At 33.5% G+C, this 25,772-nt stretch overlaps 1 pseudogene; it reads left to right on the top strand.

Moving 5' to 3' along the window:
- Nucleotides 1–15,588, top strand: part of LOC114729823 (probable leucine-rich repeat receptor-like serine/threonine-protein kinase At3g14840) — a 64,439-nt pseudogene extending 48,851 nt beyond the window's left edge.
- Nucleotides 15,589–25,772: the final 10,184 nt, after the last annotated feature.

Here is a 25,772-nt window from a genome sequence, read left to right as displayed (position 1 = left end):
ATCCTTGAATGGGGTTCCCTCTAAATATTACAATAGCTATTAGAGAAGTGCTCCGTTTGCATTTCTTCTTTAATAAGAGTACTGTCCATCCATTGTTAGACAAGGAGAACTTTGCGTATTTTGTGCCAGCAGTACTTCTTTTTTGTTTTGTCAATGAGAGTGAAGAGGAAAAAGCCATTTTAAGGTATACTCTCCAACCTTGGATTTCTTTAATAACCTGCATGGGTTGATCAATCCTTCTTTTATGCAGAGCTTGATTACGCTTCCACCATATTATATTCAGAACAATGATGATGCCATATATTGAGGAGGGACTTATGGTTACCATGAAAGAGCCTTATCATTATTGTTTTCAGCCAGGAAATAAAAGAATCAAAGGTTGATGCTTCTATCTTAACTGGCAAACATCCAAACCACAAGGCTCGAACATATGGGTAGAAGATAAACAAATGCTCCAAGGATTCTAAACTGTCACAATCAAAAACACTGTGTGTGGTGATAGATAGATGGTGCAAGTTTAGGATATCATTTGTTGGTAGGCCTTTGAGTAAGAATTTCCACTTGAAAAGCAAGAATTTTAGATGAAGTGATAGGGACCAAAGGAATTTCCAGAAATTATCATTTCGACACTGTAATTGCAAAGAACTAGGCAATTGAATTTTGAACCCATCTCTAGCAGTGTAGAAACCAGAGGCATTAGCAATCCATAAAAAAGAATCATGCTGAGAAGAGTTCGGAATTGGAATTGAAAGGATTTCTGTGATATTGTTTTCAGAGTAAAGAGACATGAGAAGAGGAAGGTTCCATCGGTGGGGGTTCCAGTTGAATGGAGTATGCAGTAAGAGATCTTTGACCTTGAGCAAATTGAATGCTAAGAATGATCTCGATTGCATAGGCCACCAAAGGTGGTGATTAAGAGGGATACAAGATGTAGGAGAAATATTCCACCAAAGATTATCAATGATGAGACCTGAGCTATCAAGCAAACCCTTCCAAATCCAAGAAGTATTATAGGGCTTCAAAAGAAGGTCCTTATTATGTAAATCCACATATTTAATTTTTATTGTTAGAGCCAGGATATTAGAGGGTTCCGTAGAGAGTATGCGCCAAACCTGTTTAGCAAGTAGGGAGTGATTGATGCATTTAGTAGGTCTTATGCCCAGCCCTCCTTGATCAACCGGGTGAAAGAGGAGGTCTTTTTTCTTCAAATGAATTTGATTCTGTCCATCCTTTTCACCTCAAAAGAAATTAATACAAAGACTATCCACTTTGTCATAGGTATAGAGTGGTAATTTGATGCAAGAGAGAATGTGTAGTTTGGCAGCCGATAAAATTGATTTGATGAGAGTTAGCTTGGAGGCTTGAGATAGTAGTCTCATCTTCCAGCTAGCAAGTCTTCTCTGCACTGCCGCTACAACTTGATCATAAATTTGCCTCTTTTGCCTTCTTGGGTCAATCCAAGTAGCCAGATATTTACCCAATCTAGATGAAAAATGGATGCCAAGAGTCTGAGAGAACTTCTTTTTGTTGTAGTGATTCACAGTAGGACTGAAAACTAGAGTTGATTTAGTATGGTTAATTTCCTGTCTTGACTAGCAGCAACAAGTGTCAAGGGCGAATTTAATTGCAACAATGTTTTGGTCAGATCCTTCAAAGTAAAATATGGAGTCATCGACATAGAGAAGAAGGGATATAGACATAGCCTTTTGACAAATTTGAATCCCTTTCCACTGACCAGCCCCTTCTAAATGTGTTACTAAGCAAGAGAGAACATTGGCAGCAAGAATATACAGGTCTGGGGAGAGCAGGTCACCCCTGGCGTATGCCTCTCTGAGGGTAGACAGGTTCAGTGCATTGACCATTTATCAATATTTGATAACGGACTTTAGACAGGCATTGGAAAGTCATATTAAGCCACTTGACTGGAAATCCCATCCTTTTCATGGTGGCAATTATGCAGTAGATAAGTGATCAAATGTAAGGGTGAGTATTCAGTTATTCGGTTCAGTTAATGACTGAACTAACCGAATAACTGAATACTTCATATTTTCAACACCGAATCGAAACCGAACATGAACAACTAACCAAACTGAATTAACCGAAATTAATTCGGTTCGGTTAGACAGTTTTTCAATTATTGGGCCCTCTTTTGGGCTTTGTAACTTGTATATTCCAAATAATATAACAATGACCCAAACAACAAAATAAAAGTCCAAATAGTATTTTGAAAAGTGTAACAAAAGTTTAAACTTGACAATTGTATAACAACTAATTACAAGAAACCTGTCAACCTGAAAACAGAAACTAAAATACTAAAAATTTAAGCAATAACTAATAATCCACTTAATTCCAAGCATTAATTTAAAAGAGCATACAAAGTACAAACTCAACAAATAAAAATCAATAAAAGCCAACCCCTATCTTTAGTCTTTTTTTTCCGTCAATTAAAACCTTTTCATTTATAAAATACCACAGACTCAGCTACATTCCTAAATGTAAAAAAGCAAAAAATTTAAACGCCTTTTAAGTTCCTCCAAAAGTAGAGATGTGTCCCCATAAATTTTAGCGATACTTAATGAAGCCAATTTCCTTGGCATTGCTTCGGAAGCACTGGCGACAACACATAAGCCCATACACCTAGCAGAAAAGAACAAAGATCTAGCGATACAGCAATAAGACACTAATACGGCTGAAAAAATTTCTATAACTTGAATGCCATATGTCTCACCTCACCACAACGAAAATCAGAGGTGAGAAATTTAGGGACTATAACTGGAAATCTGGAATGTGATGGTGAAGGAAGGAGAAGGCTGAAGGGAGAGGGATCGGAGGTCGCGATTGTGATGCTCCTATGTGAAGACCGATGGCGAGTGGTGAGTTGAGTGGTGACTGGCTGACTGCGATGTGACGGCGAAGGAAGGAGAAGGCCGAAAAGAGAGGGAGGTCGTGACTGTGATGCAACTAGATGAAGGCCAAGAGTGAGTCGGTGAGTGGTACTGCGTTGTGACGGCGAAGAAGGAGAAAGCTGAAGGGAGAGGCCAAGAGGAAGGTTGCCGATAGCAACTCATGAGATCGTGAGATCTAGGGCAAAGAGGAGAGTGACTCTGACTAAAAGGGTAAAAGATTATGCAGGGCAGAAAGCACGTGTGAGAGGCGGAGGGAAGGAATAACTGGATAAGTGTGAAAAAATAAAATTAATAAAAAGTTAAAAAAAAATAGTTTCCTCTCCCTCTTTTTTAGTTATTCGGTTATAACCGAAATCTTTTAAGAGACACCGAATCGAATACCGAATTAAATTTAGTTCAGTTCAGTATTCAGTGTTCGGTTCGGTTTTATTCACCCCTAATTAAATGTTTTAGTGAAGTCCATCTTAAGTGCCTCTAGTTTTTTTTTTTTTTTTGTCCTTTTAGACCTTGAAAAGTGAACTTGATTCATAAGATCCGCTGCCAGCAAGATATTGTCTGAGATAAGCCTCCCCTTGAGACAGGCATTCTGGAAGGGCCCCATATATCTGGAAACGCATTCTGGAACTTCATTGTCTAATTAATGAACTGAAAAGTGAAACCCCAACAGCCACGTGTGGGAACGGGAAATGTAGATGTTAAATTCCAGAGCCAACGCGTTCAGGCCAACCATCTCTGCTCAGTCAGCGTCAATGTCCTCCTGTACATTACGTAAAAGGAAAGTGGGGCCCACTTCTTCTTTTTGTCTGCAAATCTGGACCGCCCAGCAGACCGACACGCGATCCTAGCCGTCCGTTTGACTCAAACCCAGCCGCCTATATATTTACAGGGAAAAGTGTCCTCTCTCTCGCCGCGTTTAGATTTTTTTACTACCGCCGCATTTGGATTTACTATAAATCAGAGTACAATGCTGCCTTGCCTTGTGTCTAAATAATAAATCTGGAGCTTTTTACAGGCAAATCCAAGGCGAAGCAGCATGAATTACAGCACGAGTTGTCCTCAGTATTGCCTTCTCGTGCTCCTTCTCTTTTGCTTCTTCTCCACTTTTGCCACCGGCGTCACTTCACCAGATGAAGGTATACGCACATATACAAAACTGGATCGTATATATTTTGTGTCCACACACACGCACACACATGAATCTTATTATGTCTATCTGTATATGTGTTTAGTGGAAGCTTTGAGAAAGATAGCTCGGAAACTGGGAAAGAAGGACTGGGACTTCAGCGTAGATCCATGTACTACTTCTGGAACTCGTAACTGGACTACAGACGAAAGCGATAATGCCGTCGTCTGCAATTGTTCTCCTGGTGATAGTTTTTGTCATGTTACCAACATGTACGTGATCTCTTTCATTCATCTCTTTTTCCTTTTAATCTCAGTTCCTGTTTAGTACAATTCTTTAGTAGTTTTCAAGATGAGAACACTTAGTCTGCAATTGTACGTTCTCTTGGGGTGATGGTGGTTTTTGTCAGAATCAAATCCTCTCTCAGTATTACTTCTTAAAAATAATCTTCCTTAATATAACTAGAAGAAATATGACATGTTTTTCCTAAAACACCATAATTATCTTCATTAATATTCTTACTCCCTTTTTTACTTGATTATACTTGAGGGAGTATCAATAAAGTAATTTAGGATCAATATGAGAAATATGTCTCATATTTAGGATCAAAATCAACTCAACAATTAGGTCCTATATTAATGATCAAAGGAGTATTATTTTTCTCACCAGCATCCTAAAATTCTGTCCGTCCAAAATGATCTAAAAGCTCTCAAGTCGCTGGAGTACGCACAACATGGCGGGGTCATGAAGAAGACAGGTTATAGAGGTTGGGCATCGTGATTCTGGAGATTTTTAAGGGAAAATTCTCAGAGAACTATCTAAAAGCACAACGCTGGTTCGAAATATAGCGAGTTGGGTGAGCAGAATGATACAGAGAAGCATAGCGCAAGTGAAGTGCAGTGCTTGATGTTGAATGGAAGGGATTGAGAATAGAAAGAGCGAATTATTGCCGAAGCTTTTGAAAATTGGGCTGAGCGATTATGAGGAAAACGTGGAGAGAAGATTGGACATGAAGGAAGCTCTTCACCAGATAAAAGAGTGAAGGATGAGAGTGATCGTGATTTTTCATAGATTGTTGATCACTGGCGGACGGGATGCTTTTCAAGTTATATGATTAAGGTTGGCCTATAATCTTTGGATTTCTCGAGGATAAGAATCTGGATCAAATCGGCGAAATTCAACGCTGACTTGAAGTGGGAAGCATGTTTAGATTGAAATCAAACTATAATTTTAAAAATAATTTTATGGTATATAAAATATAAAATCTATCTAACTAATTTGATTAGATAAAGAAAATTAAGTAAGTTAGTTAATTTTAAGAAATATAGTATGTTTTTTCCTAAAACACTATAATCATTTTTCTTAATATTCCATCTTCCTTTTCTACTTAATTATAGTTGAGAAAGTATCCATAGGGATAATTTAGAAAAAATTAATAAATATAAAAACTAGGTTTTATATTTAGAACCAAAATCAATTTAAAAATTAAATCCTATGTTAGCCACAAGAGAAGTATATATGTAGAAAACTTTGCACCCGAAAGTCCAAATACCCCCAGAAGAGGAGAGAGTGGCCAGAGAGTGGAAGACGCTGATATTTTCATGGGATCCTTGAACCGTTAGACGTACTAGGGGAAGGATTTTTTTAATAGCTTGATGTGGCGCATTGCGAATTGAATGGATAGGATTTTATAGGAGATGAAGGGGAGACTACGTGCCACGTGGCACGCCCTTCTTTACTGTCTTCTTTTTCCTTTAAAATTTTTTACTGTCCTAGATATACGTATTTAAAATAAGAGGTAATATTAATAAAAGAAATTTGATAAATTTTTGTATACAAAAAATATTAATATTCTGCTAATATTTAAGATCTAAGGTAATATTAGTAAAATAAATTTGATAAATTTTTGTATACAAAAACTATTAATATTATGCTAATTTTTTACAAACGTAATATAGTTCGCTTGACTTAAATTTTTTCATTAATAAAATTTTGAATAGTAAATTTGTCCTTTTTTAATAAAATAAAAAATAATATATATAATTTTAAAGTTTACAAAGTAAAAAAGTAGAAGAACTTAAGCTATGGCATGAAAAATAAAAAAATGTATCAAAAAAATTTGCTTAAAAGAAAAAACATGAAAATTATGGAGAAGAGTCAGAATTTTTTACCATGTAAATGATGAAGTTTGATTTTGATGAGCTACTGTAATATTAAAGAAGACTTTTTCAATCCAAATAAAGTGTAATAGTGACTCTTTTCCTCAATTTCCCCTGCGTTTTTATACGTATAAAATTAAACAAACTCTTTTTTATAGTTTGCTAACTGAATGTAATTGCGCTTAACATAAAAAAATTGTAATTTTGGTAAAATTAACCGTCATTAGTGACATTTCTCAGTCATCCGTATCGAGCAACATAGATTTTTCTATTTTTTTTAAATCAGACGCTATATTACCTGCTAGCTTACAACGATTTAGAACTTTTTTTTTTTTGAAGACTTTCACAAAGTTATTTTTAAATAAAGAAATTGACAACCGAATTCGTGAACAATGAATAAACTATAGAATTAAAATAGTATTATATTGGTAGTTTTTATAAAACATAAAATACATTCTAAATCACACAATTTACAAATTATAAACATTAATTTTGACTATATTTTAAAATCTAATTATTGTAAAAATAATAATACTTTATTATATCTGAGATGAGAACCCAATTAATTTTTTCATTGTTGTTGTTATCATTATGTAATATTTAATTTGACCATCTTCGCCTTTACGGCGCGGAATGAACGTGCAGTACCCTGAACTCTCAAAATCTCTCGGGGATTCTGCCGCTAGAATTGACGGAGCTATCTTACCTTACGGAAATGTATGTGCTTCTAAAACTTGAACTCACATCTAGGGACACTGCGCTTCTTTCATCAAATCGATTTCTTTCTCTATTGTGTGCACAGTGATCTCGCTCGCAATTACCTCAACGGCACAATCCCTCCAGAATGGGGCTCCACGCAACTTACCAAAATGTACTCTGTCCTCTCTTACATTTTGATTTTGATCGAGTATAGAGCATATGATTACGGTTTCGTCCAATTAACATGAATCTAATGATGCATTGTTCTTAATTATACTGTAGTTCGGTTTATGGAAATCGACTGACGGGTACAATTCCACGAGAGCTAGGAAGCATCTCCACTCTTCAGAGTCTGTGAGTTCTGTCAATTATAACCTGAACGAATTGTTTCCCCAAAGCTTTTGTGGAAATTAACTTGGCCTAAAATGGACAGGAACCTAGAGCACAATCAATTTTCTGGAAATCTTCCTCCGGAGCTTGGGAGTCTCACCAAACTTGAAAGATTGTAAGCCTTTGTTTTGATTTTCCGTTTGTAATCCTGTGTTAAATTCTTAGTTTAATCTGTCCGTATGCTCGTTCATTGACCATGTGCTTTGAAATTTGAACTCCATTTGCTTATGTTCATAATCTGTCCTTGTCAACCCAGGCTGCTTAACTCCAATAATTTTACCGGAGAGTTACCTCCTACATTAGCCAATCTCACTGCACTGCGAGAATTGTAAGCTTCCTCTTTTATCATACTCTCGTTGCCATGATGAATAAACTATGTTGCTTATTTCAGTTCAACAGTCTAAACTAACAGTCACTTTTCCTGCTTGCACCACACATGGGCTGATGGCAGTGAAATTGGGGATAATCAATTTTCTGGGAAGATACCCGATTTTATTCAGAACTGGACGAGTCTCGAGAGATTGTAAGAAAATCTCTCTTCCTTTTCCTCCCCTTATCAACTCTCATTTCTTTCAATTCTTGAAACGCTCAGCGCCTTTTAATCTGAATGAACGATTTTTCATTTTGTCAGGAGGATCGTAGGCAGTGGTTTAAGTGGGCCAATTCCTTCAGTATTCTCACTAATGAAAAATCTGAGAGAATTGTAAGTATGGTGTGATGATTTCGTTGTAGGTGAGGTTTTAAAAATCACTTACACTTTAATTATGTTTGACTATGACTGTAAATGACGTGTCCGCAGGATTATTAGTGACCTCAATGGATCTGAATATTTGCCTTTGCCAGAACTTATGAACTTGACAAACCTGAAAACACTGTGAGTTAAATTATTGTTTTGACTATATATATTCTTAACCCTGCTTCCCTTTTGAGTCATTTACAATTATTGTTTTTGACATATGTCTCACTGATGCAATTATTTGGGAAAGGAAAATAGATATGAGAGGTAACGATGTTTGTCTGGAGAGCATTTCATGCTCATAAAAAATATGAGCTTGAAATGCTCATTTTGGATGATCCAGATTTAATTTAAATATACTTTATATTTTGAATAATTTTTTATTCTAATAGATATAAAATTTAAAATAAAAATAATCTTATATTTTTTTAAAAAAACAATTTTATTATTAAAAAATTACATACTAAAAATTTTAAATCTCAATGGTTGAAATAAGATTTTAGATGTCAGATTTTATGATTAGACGAGGACGCTGACAATCTGATTGTTTTACAGGATTTTGAGGAATTGCAAGATTAATGGAACGATACATCCATATCTTGGGAGTATGCAAAATTTAAATAAAATGTAAGTGCTCGTTTCTTTACTAACTAGAACAATATCCCCCATGTTCTATTAGAGTAATCAAAAAATGGGATAAAAAATGCAAAAGCAAATTGTAACTTTGTTTCAATACACAAATATACACCCCGTTTCAAACTACTTACATTGCCTCATTTTTGTTTCTAAAATTAATGAATGTTACTTTAAACTTTTAAAAAGACGTATGAAACAAAACAATTTTTTCAAAAGACATATTTTTATAATGGAAGGAGTAATATATTATTCTATTTATTATTAATAAAGCAATTTATTTAAATTTATATTACTTCTGGTCCTTAATATAAGAGTTAATTGACTAATTAGAGTATATTAAGAAAATTAGTTATGTTAGTTTTTTTATAATAAATGGATGTTTTTTTTAAAAAAAATATCCCTGCTAATTAAATATATTGATTAGAACTACAATTATTACAGAGACTACCTTAAAAAATGGATAAATATGAGAGACAAAATAAATTGGGATCTTATATTTAAAACCAAAATAAAAGTCAAACGAGTTCTTATATTAAGAATAAGAAGTAATATATTTCAATTTATAAGGCGTTTTACAGAATCCTAAGAGTAATTAAAACTTTTTTTTTTAAAACTACCTAAGATGCGCTTGAGGATGCAAACAAATAATTATTAGGATTAGATGAATTTGAAAAGAATTTAAAATATCAACTAACAAACAATTTTTCTTAACGAACGTTAGTTTATTAAAAATATCTGATAACAATAAACGAAGAGAGTACTACTAATTTTGCGATCCTTTCTTCTACATTTATTAAGACATTTTTTTGTGACAATTTATTAAGACATTTTTATGCATGTGTATATATGCAGAGACTTGAGCTTCAACAATTTGACGGGAGATATCCCGCCCACCTTTGAGACGCAAAAGAGACATCAGTATGTGTAAGAAATCTTTCTTTCTTTCTGTTTTTTGGGTTCTTCTAAAATATCAATGTTGGCTTCTATCATTTTCTTGAAATTTCTTTTGTGTAGATTTTTGACAAAAAACCTTCTCACTGGACAAATACCTCCATGGATAGATGACAGGGATACCAAAGTAAACCTGTGAGTTTTCTTTCCGATGCTTCACACATGCGCTGTGAAGGGCTTTACTCGATAAGATTTCTGGGAAGATGAAAGTTAGGTTACAAAAGAATGAAAAGATTGAATTAATAACGAATAAGGGTATCTTTGCATCTTTTTATGTTAAACTCTTATAAGCACTTTCGCATACCTCATTTTTCATAAATTGTTATCGAAAAGTTGTTTATGAATCATTTAAACAAGCCCAAAGTATTTAATAGTTCTTTTAAACTTTGCAGGTACATTATTTATATGTACTAATCCTTAGCTTGATAAAATTGTCTCATGATTAAAAAAAATAAGATATTTTAAATATTAGGCCTGTTTAAAATCATCAATCACGAGAGAAAATGTGACATTTTTTTGTTTTAAAAATCACTTTTTAATAGTGAGTTTAGATACAGGCAAAACTGTCCTTGCGATAACCAAGGGTTAACAGAGAAATACCGATTTAATTTCTCTTGGATTTTGTATGACGCATTTTTTTTCTTTTTCATGTAAACGAAGCATGAAGTAAAACAAAAATGTTAATTTGAAAAATTGATTTCAGGTTAAAATGAAAATATTATATAATAAAAATTGTCCGGATGGGCTCATCTCTAGAATTTACAGAGAGATGGGATCAGTTCTTTGCTCCTGCTCTCATGTGGTTTCCACTCTTTCTCCTTTGCTCTTTTCGTTCAGCAATCGACGCCCAGCAGCTCCTTCCTCATTTCTGAATGTCCCTTCGTTCCCTGTCTTTCTTTTCCTTTTTTCGGCTTATTGTTCCCATTTGCGACTGCCAAGTGCCAACCAAATGTATATGAAGAGTGGTCATGTAAATACATGAGTAATTGAAAACGGGTTATTAGAGAGTCCTTTGACACACAATTATATATGCAGTCCTGTGAAATATGACTTGCATATAAGAGGGTCGATGACAGTTTCCTTCATAAGGGTTTACTTCCTGAACTCTCTCATTTTTGAAGCTTTCTGCTCATGAATGGACTTCGATTATCGCACATTAGATTTATGCATTGAATTACACCTGTGAATCTTGAAGCTGATATGCTTTGGTTTGTTTAGAATCTCCAAATGATTCCTTATGATTCTTTGTTGCATCTTTCCAAGATTTTGAAATTTCTACTTTCACTTGTACATAGAGATCTTTCATACAATAACTTCAACAGTGGAAACTCAGAGCAGCAATGTTCAAAATCTAATAACGTGTAAGCGCGCTTGCACGCACACATATTTTATGCATTCGATATCAACTTTATAATCCTATCTGATCCCTATCAATCTCTCACATGCCATAGGAACCTCTTTGCAAGCTCGTCAATGGCCAACAACTCGTAAGTTTCATCCGCTAAACTCAACATGCGATATTTTCATTACTATATGTAGCTTTAATCTTTTCTGACTTTTTCACGCCCTTTCCACCTTACTCTCAGAGGAATGCCCACGTGTCTAAGAAGCGTTAGCTGCACTGAAAGTAAGTTTACGTATAACTTTTTCGCGTCGCACTTTTTAGGTCTCAGTATCTCACTCTGCTTGCTTTAGCATTTGGAATATGGATGGACTTTGGAGGTACTTTAATTGCGGGGTCCAAGTACAAGGGGGAAAGTACATCAAAACCTTTTTCTAACACTATGCCATGTTATTTGATTCGACGGAGCCTATTCTATATTATCCTATCGTTGTAAATGTAAGTTCCTCACGTAGCCTGGTTCATTTCGGCCGCGATTAACCCTATTTTACGTGTTCCAGAATCGCGCTCTCTCTATATAAATTGTGGTGGAGAGTCGGCAACCGTCAGTGACGGTAAAACATATGAAGGTGATTTAGATGATGCTGGACCTGCTAGATTCCTCAGGGAAGGTAGAAACTGGGCATTTAGCACCACTGGCTATTACTTGGATGCTAATGCTACCACAGACTACCATGTTACCTCTGCGAACAAGTCTAGGCTTTCTATGATCGATGCTGGACTGTATAAGAATGCCCGTGTTACTCCTATTTCTCTGACTTATTATGGCTTTTGCCTGGAAAATGGAAAATACAGAGTGAACCTTCATTTTGCGGAGATAATGTTCACTGATGATCAAACATATAGCAGCCTTGGAAGGCGTTTATTTGACGTCTACATTCAGGTGCATGTTTTCTTCATTTTTCTACCTTTTTACCAATTGTCAGGCTCACGTTTGATACTGAACAAAGATTTTTAACTAGCTCGAGTGTTGAACCTTTCCCGTAGGTGTGACGTGCTAAACTTACTTAGACTAGGAACGGCACTTTTACATGCTTTTAAGATAATATCACACAATCATAAAGAATTTCTCCGTCACATCCCCTTCCCCCATATGAATCCAAGTTTTCTCACATCCAATATACATAATATCAAATTTGTAGGGATATTGTTTTCCTAGTGGTGTGACTGCCGGTATAAAACTGCTGACAGAATATTGGGAAAAGGACACTTTCGAACCAATGCATCTAATTAATTACAGGTCAGGACCAAGTATTTCAAAGTTTTGATAAAAGACCCCGGTATCCTAAAAATTGAAAGATTAGTTATAACTTATCATATAGTTGAGTAGTAGATTGCGAGAGGTAAGTGTCAAACCCTTGCAACTCCATGTATTAACTGAAATTTTTTCTTCATTCATCCATATCAATTAAAAGTTGAAATATATACAGTTAAAAACTTTTCGCACAAATGCCAAATTTTACAAGATAGTGTGAAATTTGCGTACTTATTTTTAAATAATTTCTAAAATTGAAACATCAATTGCAATTTTTCACATATATCTATATCAAATTATGGGGAGTCCATTTGAACTTCCCGAATATATAGACAAATATATATATATATATATATATTGACGAAATAAGATTCTTATTTTCAAATCTTCTATATGAATAGTTGAAAAATTTGTTGCTGTCAGATTTCGCAAGATTAAAAAAAAAAACTTGTTTGACTGACACTTATATTTTGAAATCTACCCCTGATTATCTAATAATTTTTCACTGACTCGAGCTTTTAAGTTTTAACATGCATGGAACATTTCATGGGAAAAAAAGATAATTAAGTAATTTCATTTTTTATATTTAAATATTATTATGCACCTTCGTTTCTTTATTGGATCCCAAAGTTTCATTTCCCCTAGAATATTTCCAACCGTCTAAAAACTGTAGTGGTAGCCATCATGCATGAAGCGCTAAGGTTTGGACTGAAATCTTGTAGGGAAAGAGGGTGCTAGCGAACTTCAACATTGCTGAAGAAGCAGGAGGAGTGGGAAAGGAGGTAATAAGACCATTCACTACTGATGTCACTGATAATACCTTGGAGATTAGATTCTACTGGGCAGGAAAAGGGACAACCGCAATCCCAGATAGATCAGTATACGGTCCTCTTATATCGGCTATATCCGTGGAATATGGTGGGTTGTACACTACTCGATCGTTTTAAATTTTCTGCCACCATCTGGGTGGTACCATTATCTTCATCTAATACATAAAACTGTTTCATTAAAACCAAACAGACTCAGATAATGGATTATCTACTGGGGCTGTGGTAGGAATTGTGGTTGCAGGAGTTGTTATTGTGATCTTGGTATTAGGTATACTTTGGTGGAGAGGCTGTATAGGACGCAGAAGTTCATTGGCGAAAGGTAATTACAAAGCAACTCCGCACTGCTAACCAATCCTTTCATGTAAAACTCAGATGCTTCTGTCTGGAATTGGGCTCTGTTGATTTGTGTAGCATGAATTTTGGTGTACTCTTACTTCATTTTAAGATGGGAATTATTTCATCTCATGCATCATCTTTGCACGACTGTGACTCAAAATTTGATGAAAATTCTAGCTCTCTGACTTTTTTTTTCTTTTACTGACAGATCTTGAGGGTTTGGATCTTAGAACTGGTATATTCACCTTCAAGGAAATCAAAGCAGCAACCAACAACTTCAATACAGCTAATAAGATCGGAGAAGGAGGGTTTGGTCCTGTTTATAAGGTTATACACGGCATGACAAATATTCTATTAATTGCATGATTGACCAATTGCCTTTGCGGTTCTTATTTACTTGAAAATCCATTTCAACTTTCCTATAACTTCTATGTCATATCCAAAATTGCAGGGTATACTCCCAAATGGCACAATTATTGCAGTTAAGAAGCTGTCCACCAAATCAAAACAAGGAAATCGTGAATTTATAAATGAAATAGGCATGATTTCTGCTTTGCAGCACCCCTATCTGGTTAAGCTTTATGGCTGTTGTGTTGAAGGAGATCAACTGTTGTTAATATATGAGTTCGCGGATAACAATAGTCTAGCCCGTGCTTTATTTGGTAAATTGTTAAACTTCTTTTTGCTTGTTTGATTTGTAATAATCCAATATCTTACAACAAGTATACTTGGCCATATGATAATGTTGTCTAATTATTATTACGTTCACAAATGAAGGTTCAAAGGAATTTCAATTAAAATTAGATTGGCCAACAAGACACAAGATTTGTGTTGGGATTGCTCGAGGTTTAGCATTCCTCCATGAAGAATCAAGATTGAAGATTGTTCATAGAGACATTAAGGCCACTAATGTGCTACTTGATAAAGATCTCAATCCCAAGATATCGGATTTTGGTTTGGCTAAACTTGTTGAAGAGGACAATACTCACATAAGCACTCGAATTGCTGGCACTTAGTGAGTTTCTTCTTTTAAATAAACTTCTTTCGGGAATTTTGACTCTAATTTTCTTTTTATTTCTAACATAATGTAACGGATATACTTTTTATTCTTATAGTGGATATATGGCACCTGAATATGCAATGCATGGTTACTTAACTGACAAAGCAGATGTCTATAGTTTTGGAATTGTTGCCTTGGAAATTGTCAGTGGGAGGGTCAACAACATTCGCCAAGAAAAGGATGAAGCAATCTATCTTCTTGACTGGGTAAAATATTCTCAAGCTATCTAGTAATCATGTCAATTTATCTAGACAGTGTCTACAGTACAGGGGGCCTTTTGTTTTTCAGTGTCCATCTAGTATCAAAACAACCCTTTTCAGAGCCATTGCACACTGATCAAAATATAAGTAAACTACTTGTGTAATCTCCACCTTAAAGATATCTAAACAACTTTCATGAGTTTTTTCTTGCTTCTGCCCTGAGAATTTTACCAACGTCTTACGATGAGATCTTTTCAATTCAAACTTCAGCTTTATGGTTTTGGTTGCTTCTGTCTGGTGCAAGCTATACCAGAAAAGAATGCTTCCATTTCGTCTTTCCTGCATAATCTGAGAGTTCTTTCGTTCTCCCTGCAATTTTTATTGTTTCCAAGGATGGAATTAGTTTGATTATATATTGGATTTTGATTTCACCAGGCACGTCTCTTGAAAGAAAAAGGGGAGTTACTAGAGCTAGTTGATCGAAGGTTGGGCTCAAACTTTGACAAGGAGGAAGCAATGGTGATGATCCAAGTGGCTCTCTTGTGTACCAATGTCACCCCAGCTCTCAGGCCTGCCATGTCTTCAGTGGTAAGCATGCTTGAAGGTAAAAGTGTGGTTAAGGAGATAGTTTCAGAGTCAAGTGAGGTATTGGATGAGATGAATTTGGAGGTAATGAGGATGTTATACAACCAGTTGGATGAAAATATGATGACTCAGATTCAAGAACAAGGTGCATGAGTGGACGAACTGTGGGCTGCTCCTTCAGCATCAGCATCAGATCTTTTATCCTCTGCATTTGGACTCCTCTATCTGGAATAGAAGAGACTAGATTGTCTCATGACCTCAACAAACTACATCTTCTGTACCATTCTTGTTATGGCTTGCCACGAACTGATGTTCTAATTCTTCTGTGATATGCTTTTATTGATATAGAATGCGATGCTTATTTAAGTGGGTTGGCTTTCTCATCTCAACAGTTAAATAGTGGAAAGGTTTTCTTATCTTCCCCTCATATACGTGCACCATAGTTTAGTAAACTGTGTTGGAGAGAACAATTCCTTAGACCTCATCATATTTACTTCAATAGAGGTCGAGCGGACATCGTTCCTCTTGAATTAATTTAAGTCAACCTCAGCCTCTCATTTTTGTTTCACTTCACTTGCGCGAGTAACAAGTCACAATATTCACACACTTCAAGGTTATAACTCATTGCATATGTATACCATATCTGGAAGTAACTGCTTTCCACAATTTCTTAACTGAATATTCTCTTGTAAAATTCAGCAGCCACTGAATCAGTAGATCAGCGTCGAGCATCACAGCGTTTTCTTGCTTTTAATCACAAAAGGATCGATATAAAATTTCTTGTATACAATTATCCAGCATACGGTGTTTTTCGATACTACTATCAGATTTTTGAGCAATCGACTATTTTTTTTTTTGGGGTTGTTTGCACGCAATGATCCCATATTACTACAAAAAGAATATGTAACTTCGAGAAAACATGACAGTTAAAAAGAAAAACACCGTGAAAAAAAAAAGTAGTGATATTATTAACTTTTCACGACGGTTATTAAGATAAACAATTACTGTGGAAAGTATTTTTGATGGCAGTTAAATTAAATAACTGTAGTTCAAAGTACTTTCAATGACGGTTATTTTAATAATCATTGCAAAAAGTTTTAAACATAACCCTATTGCATATTTTCTTTTTCACAGTTTTACAGTTTCACAGTCCAGTGCACCGTGGTCTCCCTCTGTCCCACCACCGAAACTACAATACCAGCAAATCCTTACTGTTTCCCACCGTTTTTGTCCTTCATTAGCGTTGCGGTTGATTTCTGCTGTCTCCCACCGTCTTCCGCCATGGATTGTTGCCTCTTCTCACGTTTTAATCATCTCCTACTAAGTGAGTTTCCTCTTCATTAATTCTTTTCAGTTTGTCATAGTGTCTTGAATGTTTTGATAATAGAAATCTGTTGTATTTCAAATGGGTTGATTGGTTTTACATTTTAGATGTCTTGCATTGTTTATTTTGCATATTTTATGTGCTTGAGGAGTTGGTTGGTAACATTTGGAGTTAGAAAACCTCAATTATTTCCTATACACGGTATTAGAAACATGTTTAAATGTTTAAAATTGATTAATTCTTAAGTTTTAAATTTTTTAAATAATTTTTGGGTTAATTAATCTGTAAGTCCTTATAGTTTCAACTAATTTTGAATCAAATCCTTATAGTTTTTTTTTTTATTAAGTCCTTATACTTTTACCTGTTTTTAATTAGGTCCTTGCACTTATTTTTCTTTTTATTAAGTCCTTATAATTTCACTAAATTTTTAATAATGTCCATGTAGTTTTAATTTTTATTTATTAATTAAATATAAACTTAATTAAATAGATTAATACTGAAATATAAAATATTAATAACTAAATTAAATTAATAATTATATAATAAAAATAAGTAATATAAATAATTAATTCAGGAAAATTTTTTGGAACAATTAATTTTTTTGTTGAAAAAATAAAATTATTATAATAATTCATTATTTCTAGAATATTATTGTTTATAAACTAATATTAAATAATATATACTATTTTATGTTTATAGAATAGTACTATTAGAATTTATAAAATAAAGAATAAAAAATTCAGGGACTCAATTAAAAATAAGGTAAATTTATAAGGACTTGATAAAAAGAAAAATAAATACAATGACCTAATTAAAAACAGGCAAAAGTATAAGGATTTGATAAAAGGAAAAAAAAATTATAGGGACCTGATTCAAAATTGATTGAAACTATAAAGACTTGCAGATTAATTAACCCATAATTTTTTGATATTTTATTTCGAATATTTGTTACAAATTTGAGAATTCACTAATAAATAATCTGTTAACTGTTTTGACCAATTTTTTTTTCTTTATGAACTTTGATTGATGGTAAAATGTTGTTTAAAATTTCATGATAAATGGATATTATTTGTGTTTCCATTTTGGATTCAAAATTTTTAGCTTTAAGAATATTTATTCATTAAATTAGCTTGAAATTGAATTGTTATTTTTGTTTTGTTAGTTATAATTCTTCAAATTTATCTTGTGTTTGTTTATTATATTGTTGTTTTATTGATTAATTGATTTGTCCATTGTTTAAATAATTTGAGATTTGTTCTAGGGGAAATTTTGTCAAAATTTTTATAAAATAAAAAGATATTCTTTTTAATTTGTAATTAAGTATTAGTCAACTTTAATTTATTGAATAATACTTAATTATTTTATTTATTTGAATATTTGAATTAAACAGTTAAAATTGAGCTGGACAGTACTTTGTTAGCATGATAAGGGATACTTTGTCAATAACATTACTAGAGAATTTTGAAATTATAAAATAATTAAGTTATTCATCATATTTTAGTTCATTGTTTAATTATTAACTAATTAAGTAGTTGTTCATTATAATGTATAATTGATTGAATAAAAATTGAATGTTAGTGGTAGGATTGAGTTTATGTCCTAAAAGGATTTTGCATATTCTTCTACTCTGCTAGTCGTAAGATTTATAAATTGCAGGGAGGTTATATAGGAAATTCAACACAGAATTTTTAAAAAAAGATTTTTTAACATGTAATATTCTCCTTATAATACTGATGGAATTTATTGCGCTTCCAAAACTGTCATGGAAAGCCTTTTTTAACCGCAGTTAAAGGCTTTTTTCCTAATATTGCCATTCACAAGTTTCCATAATGTAACGTGTAATTAATATGAATATGATGACGAAGCACTTTTCTTAATTTTCTGAAAGTCGACTGAAGGATATAATTCCACGAGCGATTTCATAAGCTTATTTGGATAATCATGGTGGAAAAATATTTTCATTTTTTTATTTGATAAGTTTTTCACTTAACTCTGTTTATTAATCTTCTTAGTTTATATAAAATATTCTTTTGCAGTCAATTTATATAAAATATTTAACAACTAGTTCTTAAAGAACTATGACCCACGCGCAGAAATTTGGTCCCCCCGTGAGAAGATAGCCCGTGGCTTCTTTATATGGGTTGCCAGATGGGCCCTCAAGTTTCTACTAATCCTATTCATTGACAAGATATTCTTTTAATGTTATTTATAAGGCACTTTTTAAGACTTTTTTTTTTTTGCATGTTTCATATAAAATAAAGAATCTTAAAATGTATTAATTTTTATTTAAATATAAATTTTTTAGCTTTACTCATATTGATATATACACTTTTAAAAAATTATTTATGTCATAATAGATAAAGGATAAAATAATATATTTATATTAAAAATTTAATAAAATAATTTGTAAATAGGATTATTTTTCTCTTTACCATATAAGACGAAAGAAGTACATGGAAGAGGGACTTTATGACTTTTCAAACAAGGGAAAGCACCAATACGAGGTAGAGACAGATGCGGCACACTGGCAGTTCTCTTCCCCTCTACTGTATCTATCCGTGCAATCATTAACCAAACTACCAAAGTCTCCGAGTCATCCACTTCTCGGCAGGCACCGTCGGTAATCTAATTAATTACTTCCGTGTCTTTTTTTTTCTTTTTAATAAAAAAAATATCGGAACAAATCATATGGATTAAAAAAAACAAAAAAATTATAATGAGGTTCTGAAAAAAATAATTATAAAATAAATTTCAGAAGTTGTTATTTTTTTTATTTTGAAACCTGTCACTACAGATTCCTTATATTATTATTTGAACCTTTTAATAATTATCTTTCATTTTTGGGATTTGATTATGATTCTCTCTTTAAAAAAATTAGTTAAAATTAATTAAAAATAATAAATAAATAAAAATTATAATCTTTTTTCAAAAATGCTTTTACTTATGAGGTGAATGAATGGTGTTGCGAAAAATGAGATAATAAATAATTCCTTCACTTCACAATAAAAATTATTTTAACCATTAACCAATTTCTTAATATAAAAAATATAGTTTATTCATTAAATAGTGTGAGAAATATTTACCTGGGGTCACAGTAATGGCAGATATTAGAGGTCCATATACACCTCTATTTGGAATAGCAGTAGTTCCTTTCCCTGGCCAGCATAAATGGATCCCCAAGGTGCTATCATCCACATGAATATCAAATTCCCTCGTGATGCCCTTACCAACTCCACCTGCCTTCTTCGCAATGCTGAAATCTTTCAAGTATTTAAACCCTGTGAGAATGCAAGAAAGAATTTAGCTTTAAAACTTTAGTTTTGTACCAGAAACGAGATACAACGAATGATAAAAATGTAAGAAGCAGTAGAAACAATCTAACAAAGTATATCCCTTCATCACTCACCTGAATTGAAACATCAAACATGCGCACACCAAGGCTGCTATATGTTTGGTCATCAGAAAACATTATCTCAGCAAAATGGAGCTTTACTTTATACTTACCATTCATCATATATGAGCCATAGTACTTAAGCGATGGAGGGCTAAGACGAGCTGTTTGGTAGTATTTTGGGCTACTCCCATTCAAGGAAGATGAATTTGTTGCTACAAAATCAGCGCTACCATTATTCATGAATACTCCTGTACTGCTATAAGCCCAGTTGTTCTGAAAATTAAAGTATGAAATGCCATCTGGAGTTAAATCTTCTTCATATTCGTGACCATTGAACTCCATCTTGGGTCCTCCACAGTTTATGAACAGCGAATCATCTACATTAAAAAAAAAAAAAAACACACTCACACACACACATGTTAAGTAGGAGAAATTATCATAGATTCACTTAACAAAGTCTTTTGTAGTGCACAAAAACATGATTGCAATGTACTACGTCTCAACTCACAATCTGAGTTTCCCTCACAAGGTAGGCCCTTCTTCAAACACAAGAGTCTACAAAATGAACATTTTGTTTCAACAGATTATTTAAAGAGATAGATAACTGAAACTAAAAATTTGCAACAGACACACCATAAGCAAGAACTCACGGATTGCTGACTGAAGATGAGAGACTAGAAGCCAAATTCCTGCCCATCAATATAATTAGTAGTCAATATTAAGCATTAAGAATATAGACACAAAAGTCTCTATGTGATTGATTAAACGAAAAGAAGCTTACACATCCAAAAGCTGGCAACGAGATGCAGAAGCCTCAGTAAAATTGTTGCAAGATAAATCACTGAAAAATATCATGAGATTAAAAAGTTTAGTTTCTTCTCCAATGTGGCATGTTGTAGTTGTGTAGGAGGTAAATCTAGACTTTCCAAATAGAGAAATGGGAAGGATATAAAACTAACATATTATGTGTGTTCTTAAGCATCCACCCTGGAATTGCTCCACTCAGAAAATTGTTCGTTAGAAGCCTGTATCCATAGTTAATATCGATCGCATTAATGATTTCAAAATGTTAAAATCAATGAAGACAAAGCAATCAACTTGCAAGAAATTGTTTTTGACATGATGTCCGCATTCTTTTTTATTACACTTCGTGCCCATAAACGCAAATGTTTGCTTACATGTGATTAAATTTCAAGTCCTGAAATGAAGGAGGGATTGAACCAATCCACCTATTAAAGCTCAGGTCTCTGCACGAAAATGAAATATTTAACCAACAATCGATTAGCCACGTCAGCAAAATAACTAGAGAAAGAAAACCTCAAAAACCTTGAACTAATTATTAAGTACTCATATGATGCAGACTTATAGAGTCTTTAATTGTGTCATCTCCCTGAAGTCATTTGGAATGGGACCAACAATTAGGCAATTTCTCAATATTCTAAAATCATAGGATAGGAAGATGTGAAACACTTAATAGAAAGTCCACATAAAAGTATAGCTCTTGGCATAATGGTGGGAAACTTTTCAACTCACAGTCATTCCAAAATCTTTAAATCCCCTATATTAGGAAATCTCATTGTTGTTGAATTCAAGTCCGATATTCACCTGAAATCAAAATGTCTTCTCAATAATAAAAAATCCTCTATTAAAGATTAAATTCGAAAACCACGCAGCACCAAAAGGAAATGAAGGAACTAGTTAACGGAAAAGCTACAAATTGAAATTGGTTAACAGGTTGCTTTATTCGGTGAGAAAAGCCACAAATGAAAACTGCTAAAAGAACAAAGAACGAATTACAATCTCCGTAAGTTGCGCAAATTTCCAAGACTCTGAGGAAGAGGTCCTCCAAGCTCATTATCTTCCAAGACCCTGGAAACATGAATATAAAACTTATTTAGCTCCAGTATCAACTTCTTCTTCTTCTTCTTTTTTTCAATTTCAAAATGAGATTGGCTTTGACCCCAAAACTTAAACTCCTGCAGAGCAGCAATTTTACCCAATTCCGCCGGAATCGAACCACTAATGCGATTCCCCAAAAGGGACCTGAACCAAATGTGGATGTGAATGATTTCGATTTTCAAGTACGCATACATGGCATATAATATACTTTATTATATTATTATATTTCCATGCCTAGTTCATATAGAGTGTGAAAATACCACAGTATATGATAACTTACAGAGTGACAAGAGGGATACACGTAAAAACTGTTGGGATTGTGCCATTGAGATAGTTGCGAGTGAGATCACTGCTCTATACAATAAGCCTCTCTCAGTGCTTGCCGATTCTGATTCACTCTCACAGTGATTATATGAATGCAAATGAACAAAGACAAAAGAGGTATAATCACTTACAGTTCAATCAGTTGCGTAAGATTTCCAAATTCACTGAGTATTTCTCCTGCTATATTCAGTCTTTTCAACAGGCTGCCAATAGCAAATTTTCATATCACTGAACACTCATCACTCCAGAAAAAAAAAGGTGTAGAATTTAAAGAAGTTAGTTTATTTCACAGGGATATGATTATGAAAAAGAAAAGGCATAAATATGGGTGACATCTCAAACCCTGCCGTTTTGGAATCTGCTATAGCAAGTGACGTTCCTGGTTGGTCCAGAGGATGAAGAAACGGGTTTATTAAATCCTGAGTCTACGTTGCTGCAAGAGCTCTCTGTAACCTGCCGTTCCAGTCTTACTCTTATGTAATAAATACATTTTTCAAAAAAGATAACTATCTAGACACTAATAAATAAAAGATAAAATAGTACATAAATGTTAAAAATTTAATAAAGTAACTTATAAATAGGATTAAGAAATTTATTTTCTTTTTATCCTATAAATAAGATTAAAAGAACAATTTGCACTATAAAATAAGTTTTTATATTTAGAAAATGAGGAGTGTTAATTAACAGAGAAGAAATTAAAAGAGGGGGCCAAGGTCGGAAAGGGGAAAAGGGACATTCGCTAAAGCCTTTGCATGCATGCATGAGCCCAACAAAAAATCACGTCACATCGATTGTTTAATTTTAACAGTTGTAGTCAATTATTGATATGATCTCATTGGTACCTGTGAAAACATGCTGGGAATTAATTGACGTTTTCTGAAACCGTGTCCTAATTTGAGGATTTTCGTTGTGTCTACTTATCAAGTCTGTCATTAATGAAATTTCAAATCAGTCTTATCAACATCGCCAATAACATAACATCACGGGTCACACATACTCTTTAATCGTAGGCGGTCCTTGGAACCATTTGAGACGATAAAGATGAGCAGGCCGGTTAACCTCTAACTTTTTCATCGTGAATAGGAGGGAATGATAAGTCTGAAGGTTTTTACAGGCAAATCCAAGGGGAAGCAGCATGAATTACAGTTATTCTATGCATCATAAAATATAATCTAACTACGATTCATGAAGGAATGTTTAGTGGCAATATTTTCAGTTATCCTAAATCTGGTATTTAAAGCTGAGAGTCCTAACGTGGTCCATTGATAAGTTGAGAATGAGTGGCCTTACCTGGACTAAAGTCTTGGATATCAAACTATGTTAGCCTGGTCCGGTTATGCTAAAAAATGGGAAAAATTGCAAAAAAAGACCTTGAAATTATAAAAACGCAGATAGGGACCATTGACAACTTCACTATAGCTTTTGATAATAATAATATGTCATGAAGTTGTCAAAACCCAAAATGAAATTGTCAAGGGTCCCTATCTATGTTTTTGCAATTCTAAGGTCTTTTTTTTTCCAATTTCCCCTAAAAAATAGCCATCGGATGCTTTTAAAAAAAAAACAGGAACATCTTTGCTGTCAACTAAAGTATTGACTAAACAGCGTTCTCTTGGATTGGTTGTATTTCCATTTCTAGTATTATAAACATCAAATAAATATATTTTGTGCAACGAAATATATATATGTAGTTTTTTTTTTTTTTAAATTACAAATCCATAGGAATGTTTCACTCTAGTTGCAAAGTCCCAGGAAGAGTAAATAATATGGGCTGTGATACCAGACTATGGCGCTTTTGCCAGAACGATCTCCACATATCATAGTGCTGTGTATGGTACAATTACCATGTTTTGTTTTTTTGATCAGAGCATTACATTCTTTCCTCGCTGCAGACCACGCCAGCATTGTATTTGATGGGAAAAAAAAAATTCCTTTTTCCAAAGCTACCTTACCTTCCTATAAACTCTTAATTTTCCAATAATATGATATTAATCTCTAGAAAATACTTTTTCAAAATTTCTTTACCGTTTGACCCATGTAAGACCATCAAAAACTCACATTTATTAGGGAGTAATTGCCCTATTTTTCTCAGACTTCAACTTGATCTCTAAGTATTTTTGCCCCTCACAAATTTCAAGAAAATGCCTTATTCTCGGACAAAATTCACTTAAAGTATTCTTTAAACTAAATTCTCCCTTTCTTTCTTGTTATAAAGTCGCATTAATCTTAAATTTATACTAATATCAATTGATGATTTATATTGATGATGATTGTTAATTTATACTAATATACAATTAATTTAATATAAAGAATTGAAATTTAATAAATAAATTAAATTTTAAAACCTTAAATTCTTTTGACTATCCTTATCAGTGTTTTGCTCACTCTAGGAATGAATTTAAATTGATCAGCAACATGTCATCATGAAAAATACGGCAAAAGTGAGAGAAAGCTCCTGGTCAGAAAAAAACGAAGAAAGGAATACGAGGGAATAATGAATGGGGAATAAGCTCTGACACATCAACGGTCCAATAAGCTCTTCAAAAGCTCCTCCTTCCAGCTTTTGGGAAACGCACGGTTACTTGAGTTTATGAAAGATAAGCTCAATTGGATTTAAGCCTTTCCAAACTACACTCCATTTCTCAATCGGGCTTCTGCTCAAAATAAGTGGTTTATGGGCCAATTTAAGCCCTGCCAAACAGGCACCAAATCGCAGCTCATTTAAACACATTTGATGTAATAAATGAAGTTCACATCTAGTGATAGCAATACGCGGAGTTTAGATTCTATTTATATACTTGGATAGGCCAGCTATGAATAAGAAATTTATAGGGTTAAATTATATTGTTGTGTCCCTAATAGTAATTTCATTCCATTTTTATTTTAAATATCATGAATGACACTCTTAATGTTAAAAAGTAATAATTTAATAGTGAGAATTACATTTCTCAGATATATATACTGAACCACAAAACATGTAATGCAAATTAAGGTTCAGATAATTTGATAGGATTTTTTTCCGACTCATTGCAAACAAAAAGCATTGAATAGGGTTATGGCAGTGGCGGAAAGTAGCTGGTGGCAGTGTCATTTTCAGCATGTCGAATTTGTCTGTTTACCTATCCTACAGGCTACCATCCACAGATTCAACTTGAAATGAATCATTTATGTGTGTGTATATATATATATATATATATGTATCTGACAAAATTCACACTTATAAACTATAAAAATTATGGCTTTTTTGTGAGCAGTAATTAGTCTAATTAGTAAAAAGCCACTTCATAACCCGTAAAATCATGAGTTCGGATTTTACTACTGATATAAGGATTTTGTTAATGAGTGGTGACCTAATTCTAATGAGTTTTTGTATCTCAACTCACCTAAAAAAAATATACTGGTTTCTCACACTTGGTATAGTCAGACGCACGCCAGTTTCAAAGGGAAACAAAAGTCTTTCATGTAAAACCAAAAAAGAAGCAATCCAACGGTGTAAATCCATAAAAGGAAAAGTGGCTTTCAAAGATAAATAATTGTTATAGTTTCAGAGCTTATACTATTGT

Source organism: Neltuma alba, unplaced genomic scaffold (genome assembly GCF_004799145.2).
Source record: "Neltuma alba isolate B1F8T4 unplaced genomic scaffold, ASM479914v2 tig00012683_pilon, whole genome shotgun sequence".
NCBI classification, from domain to species: Eukaryota; Viridiplantae; Streptophyta; class Magnoliopsida; order Fabales; family Fabaceae; genus Neltuma; species Neltuma alba.
This window is presented reverse-complemented; position numbering and strand designations above follow the sequence as displayed.